The sequence below is a fragment of the Lolium rigidum genome, chromosome 7 (assembly GCF_022539505.1).
Source record: "Lolium rigidum isolate FL_2022 chromosome 7, APGP_CSIRO_Lrig_0.1, whole genome shotgun sequence".
Taxonomy (NCBI): Eukaryota; Viridiplantae; Streptophyta; class Magnoliopsida; order Poales; family Poaceae; genus Lolium; species Lolium rigidum.
Genome location: NC_061514.1, coordinates 188337458 through 188346585, shown reverse-complemented (window position 1 = coordinate 188346585; position 9128 = coordinate 188337458).

The following is a 9128-nucleotide window of genomic DNA, read 5'->3' as shown; positions in this document are numbered from 1 at the left end:
AGTAGCAAACCGAGGAAACGGAAAGATAAGAAAACGATCGAGTACATCATGCGATGATCCAAAGCGCCACATTGTTCTTTCGGGGAAAAGAAACATTGTGGGAGTGGAGGACAAGACGGACATGTCGAGAAGATTATAATATGTTTGCTGAAATTCCGCCCTTCAAAGTGAACACCGACCCAAGCATTAAGTTAAATGATGAGGATGCTCCATGGATACGGCACAATCGTAAGCAAGCAGGGACACAAGGAAAGAAATGATGTGTAATAATTTATTGTACCAAACTTTGTTGAATGGATCATGTGAATTATATTACTCGTGATGTGTTTGGTGTCCATTTTCGAATGATTCGAGATACCGCTGATGATACATGAAATTTGGAGTGATCTAGTCATACTCCTGCCTAGGCGTATAATATGCATACTCGTAGTCTTCATAGCCGCCGCCGTTGTACTGGTAATCGTCGCCTTCTAAGTTGCCGCCGTCGTCGTCGGCTGCTTGTCATCGCCGTCGTCGGGCGGCGCTCGTGGCTCGAACCGAGGGTAGCGCAGGCGGGGGATATCGCCGGTCGTGATGTAGTCCATGACGCTCTGCAGAGTCCGGCCGTACCACCATAGCTGACGGTCGGCCTCGTGGAAGTTCCCAGGAGGCAGACCGTCCTCCTCATACCTGGCGAGCGCCCTCTCACGCCGATTGATGAAGAAGGCATCCCAAGTATGCTGGTTATCGGGATGCCATCGGGGATTCATCCGCTGCTCCGGCGTGAGGTCGAGGTAGTAGTGGTTCGTGATGGCCGCCCGGCGCGCGGTGCACCGAGGGACGGGAGGGACCGGCACGCCGCCGGCGCTTAGGCTCCAGCCGGCGGGGACGCGGTAGCCCTGTGGGCAAGGGTAGTTCGAGGCGCAAAGCTCCTCCACCTGCTGGTAGGTTAGAGTTGGTGCGGTGGAAGCCATGAGAGACTGATGAGAGATTGTAGAGATGTGATAATGCTGGCCAAGCCGGGCTACCTATATGTAGTGACAAATGGCGGGAAAAATGGGAGCGGGAAGACATGAGGCGGGAAGAAAGTGGCGGGAAGAAAGAGGCGGGAAGAAAGTGGCGGGAAGAAAGTGGCGGGAAGAAAGAGGCGGGAAGACAGGGAAGAAATGGCGGGAAGAAAGTGGCGGGAAGAGGGGGTCGGCGGAAAGACAGAGGCGGGAAGAGGGGGCCAACGAGAAGACAGAGGCGGCCAGGAAGAAATTTTGAATTGAATTAGTTTTATTTTTATGAATTTATTGATGTATTATTTGTATTTTTAAAATTTTGAATTGAATTAGTTTTATTTTTCTGAATTTTTTGATATATTATTTGTATTTTTAAAATGTTGAATTGAATAAGTTTTATTTTTCTGAATTTTTTGATATATTATTTGTATTTTTAAAATTTTGAATTGAATTAGTTTTATTTTTATGAATTTTTGATATATTATTTGTATTTTTAAGATTTTTAAATGAACTAGTTTTATTTTTCTTTACTTTTTGATATATTATTTGTATTTTTCAGATTTAGAAATGAATTAGTTTTATTTTTCTGAATTTAATGATATATTATATGTACTTTTCACATTTTGAAAAAGAAAAGAAATTCGAAAAATACCTTTAGTCGCAGTTGGCCTCGCCAACCGCGACTAAAGAGTATTTCCGCGGGAAACTTAAACCCGGCGAAAAATACCCTTTAGTCGCGGTTGGGCTCCCCAACCGCGACTAAAGGTCCCTCCCTATAAATTCGCGCGGGGCGCGCCCTGGCGGTTCACTACTCTTTCTCCGCCGAATTCTCCGTCGTCGCCATCGATATCCGTCGTCGCCGCCATCGATCTTCGTCGCCGCGCTCGCCCTCGCCGTCGCCGCCGCGCTCGCCCTCGTCGTCGCCGCGCCACTCTCCGCCGCTCCGACTACGTCGTCGTTCGCCGCTTCCGCCGCCCCGAGTACGTCGTCGCCGCCGCGCCGTACACACGTAGGTCGCCGGGCCGGCCTCTGCCAGCCTCGCGCCGCCGCCAAGCGCGCGACGCCGCCACACGCGCGCTCCGCCGTTGCCGCCACCGCGGGAGAGAGAGAGATCAGGAGGCCGGGGCCGGCCGGGGGCCGCCGCGCGCGCGTGCCAGCGCCAGTATCTGGCAGCCTCGCGCCGCCGCCACACGCGCCACAGCGCCAGTACTGGCGCGCACTCACTCTGCCTTTTTTTTATTTGCTAAAATTTGACTTCAAAATAACTAAAATTTGACTTAAAAATAACTAAATTTGACTTAAAATTTTGACTTAAAATTTTGACTTAAAAATAACTAAAATTTGACTTAAAATTTTGACTTAAAAAAAAAATATCGCCTTCCCGAACCGCGCGCACCGTACGTACGTCGCCGCCGCCCGGCCGTGTACACCGTGTCGCACCGCCGCCCCTCGTCATCACCGACGCAGAAGAGAGAGGAGAGGCGCGCCAGGGCCGCCGCCGCCATGCTTAATTAAATTTTTGTCTTAATTAAAAACTTTGTCTTAATTAAAAACTTTGACTTAATTAAAAACTTTGACTTAATTAAAAACTTTGACTTAATTAAAAACTTTGTTTAAAAAAAGAACTAAAATTTTGACTTAATAAAAATTGACTTAATAAAAAATGAACTAAAATTTTGACTTAATAAAAAATGAACTAAAATTGTAACGCCGCCGTACCGTCGCCAACGCCGTCAACGCGCCAACGCTACCTCTATTCATAAAAATGTAACGCCGTCAACGCTACCGCCTCTATTCAACGCGCCAACGCCAACGCCGTCAACGCGCCAACGCCAACGCGCTCGTCCTCGCCTCCCTCTTCCGCGACACCCTCTCCCACCCCTTCCTCGCCCCTCCTTTTGCCACCGCTATTTCACCACCGCCACCGGTCTTTCGGTCACTTTTAAAATAACTTAACAAAAGTTTGTCACTTTTAAAATAACAAAAATAACTTAACCACCGCGCGTATACGGAGGGGGCACCGCCACCGCGAGGGTTATGTGTCCTCGGCACCGCCACCGCCCTTTCGCCACCGCCACCGGTCTCTCGGTCACGCGGTCACTGCGTCGCCCCTCTCGCCTCCCTCGTCGCCCTCTCTGTTTATATGTAGAGAAGAGATGTGATAATGCATATACACAATTAATTTGTTTTTACTACATGTTTTCAGGATCGACATATGGCGGACGATAGAGCTGACCCGATTATGGACAACTATGATCCGGACGCTGAAGAACATATCTTCGGCATCATAAAAGGCGATGTTCTATTTGTGCCGACCGGACAAGAAGAAGATGATCTCGATTCTTATCTGAACCTTGACGGTGAAGATGAAGGGCGCCGTCAGCAAGATGGTGCCGAAGAAACGTCGATAAACGACGATCTTCAATTGGAAGTAGCAACCACCTCCGGCGCCGAGGTATATATATATACATTGAGCCTCCGGTGATACAAACTAACCGATTTGAATAAATATGTGTGTACTAACGCGCGCGACTCTCTTTCTTATTTTAGCCCTCGGCCGGATCGTCGAAACAATCGAGTACGTCGTCGTCAAAGCGTGGCGCAACCAAGACGATGAAACCAGGAGAAACATGCACCATCGAGGTTGTCGAGGAAGCAACCGGCAGGCCGCTGGAGCCCAGCAAGAACGCCACCAAGTTTATCAGCCAATGCGGAGCCGTTGTTAGAGACAACGTCTCGATCACCGTCCAGGAGTGGAATGAGCCAAAGAAGGCACGTCTTGGTTTCACTTTTGTCGATAAGAGAACAAAAAAAAATTGCTTCAACAAGCTTATGGAACATTTCGTTCTACCTCCGGAATACCGCAAATACGATGAGGAGGGTAACAAGATTGCGGAAAACAAGGAGAGGTGCAAGCTAGTCAAACGAGTTCGCTCTTTCTAAGATGTCCAACGCATTCCGGAAATACAAGCAAAATCTAGCCCATGACTTTGTCAAGCAGGGCAAGACTCCGGATTTCAAAGGACAATATGAGAAACTGCAACATGATTGGCCAGAATTTGTGAAGCAAAAGAAATCGGAGCAGTTCCTTGAAATATCGAAAAAAATAAGGATAATGCGGCCAAGAAGGAGTACAATCATATTATGGGGCCAGGAGGGTATCGCTTTTGGCAGCCTAGGTGGGAGAAGATGGAGAACGAGCTGAGGGCGCGAGGAATCCGTCCGAGTACGGAGGGATGGGACCCAAGGGCCAAAAGCTGGTGGTACGGGCATGGGGGATCGCTGAACCCGGAGACAGGGAGTGTGTTTACCGGGGCAAAATAATTAAACCCACCCAAAAGCTTATTGAGGCAATGAGGGATGCTAAGAGGGGAGGATCAAGTTCAACAGAGAGAACGACGCCCTGACAAAAGCCCTCGGGAATCCTGAACATGGAGGACGTGTACGAGGCATGGGGCACATTCCGTGGAAAGTAGGGTTCCCCCAGAACGATGACCCGTACGGTTACAGAAGCCGTAAGAGAAAGATGGATCGGGAAGCAGATGTTGTGGCGCGGTTGGCATCGGAAATGGATGTCATGAAGAAAACCGTGAGTGTACTAGTAGCCGAAAGAGATGCAGCTCGGGCGCAGCATGAAGATCATCCATTGGATCTCGGAAGCCAGCAGCGGAGAAGCAGCGTGGCTTCCACGGAGGCCCCATCGGCTGGTGCACCGACGATCGAAATTACAACACCGGAGCCTCTGGTGGTCGAAATTACTGCACCGGAGCCTCCTCGCTACCCCGTGGACGATATAAAGGAGATGAAAGCATGTCATCTGTATTATCCTATCGGGAACATGTCCATGAAGGTAGCCATCGGCGAGTGCTTTACCACCGGGAGCACTCCACCACAACAACCCCATTCAAGATGGCTATGCTCGTGTCACGGTGGAGGACATAGTCCAAGGGTTTGAGGACCTGGACATTGACATTGCTACACCTGAAGGGGCGACAAGACTTGGAGATGTCAAGCGCCGAGTTCATTCTATGGCAGAAGAAGTTTATCAAGTTTCCGGGCGAGGCGCCAACAAGTCCACCCCCTACGGTGGTGGTGGTGGCGGCGGTAGCGGTGGTGGTGGTGGTGCTTCACCTACACCTCCTTCACGAGGGCCGACGCCGCCCCCAATTCACCTCCGGCGGGTAAGCAGCCGCCGCCCCTAGTCCGCCCCGGGCGGGTAAGCGACGCCGCCCCCAATCCACCTCCGGCGAAGAAGCGAAGCAGCAGTCCTGGATTATTAACCCGGACCCTTACGTACCTAAGAAAACAAAGGTACCGGAGCCATCATCGAAGCCTCTCCCCACGAGGCCTTGGGAATGTAGTGCCGAGGAAGTCGAGGCGGGCGCGGCTGCTGATTTAGAGAAATGGAAGGCGGGCTGCAAGAAGAAAAGAGAGCCCGAGCCCAAGCCAGTATTTTCTGATGAGAAAAAGAAGTGGGCTAAGTCATTTTTGAACACACCGTCCCAAGCCGAAAAGAATCTGCCTGACGACTATGCACGTGAACTTCGTAGGCAAGCACTCGCGTTCAAGAGGAACCAAGAGTTGGCGGAGAAGCAGGAGAAGAAAGCCTTGGAGGAGGCCGAGAAAAAATTAGAAAGGGGGAAAGAAGTTGCCCAGCTCGGGGAACAAAGTAAACAATCGATCGCCCCGCTCATAGTGCAAGCCGCCGGTCCGGATGCCCCCGATATCATAGCAGCTGCGGCAGCACATGGATTGACCGTAACGAGTGCCGGAGAACAAGCGGCCACCTTAGGTATCACTCTTCGTGCACTCGTTAGGCCTTGATGAGGCGCCAATGAAGGACGTAGTATTTACATATGTGAAGAATGGCCCTCTCGTCGAGCCTGCGCGAGAAGAGGATCTACCTCGACAAATGAAAGGTCTGCTAAATTGGTACAAGGGTTACATAAAACTTAAAAACGCCAAAGACTATATTTATGCGGAAGTTAGATATGAGCATCACTTCAAAAATTACTATATAACAATTCATCGGAGTGAATTGTTCCAGCTGTTCAATATGCGCGACCTCGACAAATCTATCATCAGTTGCTACGTTCTGTAAGTGATTTATTAATTTCTACCCCATCTCGTTCATTGCCCGCACTATATATATATATATATATATATATATATATATATATATATATATATATATATATATATATATTGTCCTAACTATCTTGTTGTGTACGCTATTATGCGGAATGAAGAAGCGGGAAATGCGAATAAGGAACATCCATGATGTTGGGTTCATTGACCCACACATCGTTAATTCATATGTGTTAGAACACCACCCCGCCGACGTGGAGGAAGACCTGTGGCGGTTTCTTAGAAAACAGGAACTCAAAAGTGATATTCTATTTCCTTACCATTTTGGGTGAGTGTTTCTGTCTTGAGCACATTCTCTTTTGTTTACTCCGTGCATGATATGTGGCTAATCGATGAGTTATGCATGACTGTGCATGTATCGTGTCCGCGAGTTCCATCGGATTCGATGGTAATTCAATTTCACACCTCCACAGTTCTCATCCACGACTCTCTGAATATGGATGCGGCGCTTTGGGCCGACATGAGAAAAATGATGCAAAAGTAATTATTTTCATTCATTTGCGCTCTATATCGATCGGCCTATTTCGTTCATTTCCTAATATCAAGTAACTAATTAATAACTCTCTTGTTCATTTAATTCTCTTTGCCTCGTAGGGTTTGGAGACGGTTCGTAGATCAAAAGGTCGGTGAATTCAAAAAAGAGCTACAATTTAGAAGGGCAGTGCCTGGGACTGGGGATATTCAGCCACCGGGGACTAATCTATGTGGATACTATGTTTGTGAGAGGATCCGGAGATACACCAATGAGCGGGACCAGTCGGATGAGACCAACATCAAGAGGAATAACCTCCGGAAGACGCTTAGTCCAGAAGCTCGCTTCCGACCACTTCAAGAGGAACTAGCTGGATGGTTCGCGAGGAAAGTCATCGATCCTAGAGGAGAACACTACGTAGAGGAAGTAGAACTTCATATGCACTAAATTATGGATGGAAACTTGTTCAAAATTGTATATGGTCATCCGATATTGAATATATATTGTATATTCCTCTTGAATTCTTTTTGGTTCTAATTTCAAATTTGTTTGAAATTGTACATTCATATGCATGTATATATGTAGTACCGTAGAATATGTGAAACTCCTTCAAAATTAAAACCCAAAAGAAATAAAACAATACAAATTAAAAAGAAACCAGGAGGCCTTTAGTCGCGGCTGGCCAGAAGAACCGCGACTAAAGATCCTCCGCCCTGGCGCTCGCCTGCCGCCCACGTGGACGGGCCTTTAGTCGCGGTTCGTAAGGAACCGCGACTAGGGGGGGCCTTTAGTCGCGCATAATTGGTCGCGGTTGCGCAACCGCGACTAATGGCAGTTGCGAACCGCGACCAATGGCCGTTTTTCTACCAGTGTATATGGTTGTGTTGTGAGAAACCGTGTGCGATGTGCAACGTAGTGCTTACCTTCTGTAGGATATAACGCATGACTATGTTGTGAGATGTAAAGTGTAGTTCTACATTGCAAGGAAGTAAAAAATGCATAACTTCATTACATAGAAGGATCGATGGTCTATTACATCATCTATACATTGAGCTGACCCTTAATGCTATTGTAGCTGACTAAACGCTAGTTCCCCCTAGATATCTCGAAGTCGAGGCAAGCTGACTAAACGCACACTTCATATGATCAACGCGCAACAGAAACTCGGACCAGTTGTCGCGTCTAATGGATTTTCGCTCCTTTTTCACAAGCATTTTCTTGATGTAATGGTTGGATAGAGCATACATAGAACCATGATAGTTGGTCGTGGGGTTCGGGATCATCCTCTAGAGGTCGCGTGCCCCTAATATGTCTGTGATCCCGTAGTATTCGAGCATCCTCCTCGCCGGCAATACAGAGTTGGATGGCAGAAACACGCTGCCTCTCCTCCAGTGTAAGCTTTTTCTGGCAACCTGGCTTAGGGAGGGTGTAATCACAGTCCATCACAATGCACTTTGTCGGAGCGACGCCGAGGTAATGCTCCTTCACACGGCGGATCTAGCTCTCCGCCCTCACTGCACGGAGGGTGAAGGTCACGTAGGATGACATGTCCTGCTTATAGAAACGGAACTCTCGAGAGGGTGGCACGGACATCATTGGAGTAGAGGCTTGGGTGTTCTAGTAATTTGGCGCGAGCAGAAGTGTGAAAGAGATCAATCGAGGAGATGGGTTGGGAGTCTAATCTTCTCATAATCTTGGGATTTTTTATTGCTAAATCCAATGTGAAAATGATTACATTTGATTAGTGTGATCAAAGGCAAAGAGGCAACACGCTTCAACGGAATACTAGGAGGCAATCTTGGGAAAGTTTTACACACGATTTTGAATCTGTTGTTATCGTTTGGAATTGGTAGAAGAAAGCGAGACGGACACATAAAAGGAATTGTCGCAAATAGTTTACACATGGTCGATTACCCTCCAACATTTTGCTCTAGTGAACGTATATGCTAACGGTTCCTCCGAAGTTGACAGTGTGGAAATATAGTGTCACGGTCTAGAAATCATTTCTGTGTGCGTTGTACTTGCGTATGGCGCTACCCGAACATCACACACTGTTTAAATTATTGGGCGTCAACATTTATTTCACTCAGTAACATACGTTGCAGTTTGCTTGATAATATGACCCATGTACTTACCCCGATATATCAAATTTGTCAGCGTTATCAATAACCAAAAGTAGTACACATAGAATCAGGTAACGGGTAGACCAATGCGTTTTGCCGTAGTAACCTACCACATTGTCAAATCGATCCATATATCGGCGAGTAGCAAGACTGACGCCTGATTATTAGTGGGTTAACAACATTGTTATGTCCGTAAACATGCTCCAACTGGGATTCTTGGTACGGCGATTACCTCATCTAGATTAATTAAAAGTCCAAAGAAAGAGAAGTAGAGCAAAACATAGATTGGACGATAGAACTAAGCTGCGTGTAGAGATCGAGTTCTAGTATGTTATAAAAGCGACAAGCAAATAACGAAGAACGAAACAAGAATACACGCAGGGGACACAAGATTTAACGTGG